The 2,212-nt window shown below is 35.5% G+C and overlaps 1 protein-coding gene across 2 annotated transcripts in view; it reads left to right on the plus strand.

Annotated features, from left to right (window-relative positions):
• The first annotated feature begins 1,392 nt into the window (after positions 1–1,392).
• LOC102288924 (synuclein, alpha interacting protein) overlaps positions 1,393–2,212 on the plus strand; it is an 18,907-nt gene continuing 18,087 nt past the window's right edge. For both annotated transcript variants that reach the window (XM_042227234.1, XM_042227235.1), the window contains exon 1: positions 1,393–1,553. The gene's annotated coding sequence lies outside the window, so the exon portion shown is untranslated. The remainder of the gene's footprint in view (positions 1,554–2,212) is intronic.

A 2,212-nucleotide genomic window follows, 5' to 3' on the forward strand; every position in this document is an offset into this window, starting at 1 on the left:
GCAGGAAAAAGACACCGAGAGACTGAGCATAAGACAGACTCGGTGCTCCACTTTTTTAATAATAGCTCCGGTTATTAAAATAAGTTCATTATTAGGATACGAAATATTAATAGTCAGAAATGTAAAAAATTAAAAGCGGTGTTTACATAGGCAGGTTTGAAAGGTAAGAAAAATATGGTTATTTTAAGAGCATTGGGAACAGTCTGTGCATTGTGTGAACTTGATGTTTCTCCATTTCTGTAAATGCTAACTTTAACTCATCATTGTCCTTTTCTTTCTTTCTTATTTTTCTTGTTGTAAAATACATTTCTATATAATAGCTACTATATATATATAAGAAGTGGACACATCTGGTCAGAAAAATCAAATAAAGGTCACATTTCTGCACATTATTCGTCTCCACTTTTATTAATTCAATTCTTGTAACAAAGTTGAAGATTCATTATTACCATGACAACAATTAATAATATTTGTTTGATGTACTATCTACAATTTTATCTTCGCATTTCTATAAAGGACTTTTAAACAGTTATCAAAGCCTCTCAGCGCGGCTAATGTAACTCGATATAGGCTTGTCCAGCTCCACTCTTTCTCAGTTACATAGATAGGCATAGCTTTGATTGTTCAAATTGCACTTGTTGGACCTCAAAATGGTCCAAAGGAAAGAAAAACAGCAACAACACATCCCCCCTTCTTCAATTTCACTGAATTAAAGCCTCTGACAATCAACCCTATAATATATTATATATCAGTCTTTTAAGTCTATATTTTGTCTCCAGCTTTTAGCAGTTTCTGTCACTCAGTACCTTATGCTTAAAACTCAAAGGCAAACTTCTCTGTTCAAACCCTGACCTAGCCCAGTCATCCTAGGATTGTTCCCCACTTATTTCACTTATTATTTTGTTTATTGATAACATTATTATTATGGTAATTTCGCTGTGCTTTTCATTTTAGTCATGTTGTTTATGTGGGGTTTGTCTTTTGTTCTTGTGTTTTTGGGGGGACTTGGGATCTTAATACGTTTACCTGCTTTACTACCTACTCTACGTTTACTAGAAAACACTTTTTGTAAACTCTTGTTTATAAATAAAAAAATGTTTGACATTATTTTCAATGCTATGAAATTTCTTAGATATTATTTCAAATTCTTTTGAAAATGTGTATTATTCTTGCTTTGCTCCTTAGTGAATAAGCTACCCCGCTGCACAACAATAATAAAAGAAAACAAACACAAATTATTTATTTATTTATTAAATTTTTTATTATTTATTTATTTATTTTGCTTTATTTAGCCTAAAAAATCAAAAAGAAAGTGAAGGTTTTTTTTTTTCTCCACACTACGTGGTCTTGGGAAATTTCCTCAGAGTGAGAGCTCACCCTGTTTCCGGCGCTTTGTGCTGCCCATATGTCAAAGTCTTTGTGCTTTTCAAGACAGAGAGGCGACAGAAGGGAAAAAAACAGCTGGATCCAACAACCATCCAGCTAGCGTTACCACTAGCAGCAACCAGCTCCTTAAACCGGCTAACCCCCCTCGGCTGCCTGACTTCCGAAAGGTACCGTGTCTGAAAACTGTCCGTTAACCGAGAGCTAACGGCTCCTTATTCCGACCGCCTTATCTTTTACCTGAGCTTTCTCTTTGACCCAATTTTCCAACTGCCAGCCTGGCTAGCCTGTTAGCTTCCACATTAGCTTCTTTAGATGCAGATTAGCTAGCTAGCTTAACTGATTAGCCTCCTGCTGCTTGAGCAGGTATCCGAGGATTAAACAAGCTGTCAGCAAGAATCATAGGAGCACACTCGCCTCCCATCCTTTGTTGTCATTTATAAAGCAGAAAGCATAGGGCTCTGTTGGCCTCTTTAAGTCTGCTTCACACTAACTGTCCTTTTAAATAAAGTCAAATATTTCTCGTATTTTACTTTTATCTGCTTTTAAAGTGTTGCCATACTACATGTACAGTACTTTTAGTCATTTAAAGTACGCAAGTAGTGCTTTCTGATTGGTTTAAATCTTGTCTAGTGCGAAGACAATCTTATTTTCTGAGGTGTTGAAATCTGCAGATCTTTGATAAATTTACTCAGTTTTTACTGGAAAAAATAACTGTTATCTATCAGACTGCTTCCAACTAATATTAAGGCCAGAATAGGTAAAGTAACCACCTGTCAAATCAAACATGCGAGGCTACTTGAAAGTAGCTTTTATTTCTCTGGTGCAA

This window comes from Haplochromis burtoni, unplaced genomic scaffold (assembly GCF_018398535.1).
Source record: "Haplochromis burtoni strain Fernald_Lab_line unplaced genomic scaffold, NCSU_Asbu1 Contig_250, whole genome shotgun sequence".
Taxonomy (NCBI): domain Eukaryota; kingdom Metazoa; phylum Chordata; class Actinopteri; order Cichliformes; family Cichlidae; genus Haplochromis; species Haplochromis burtoni.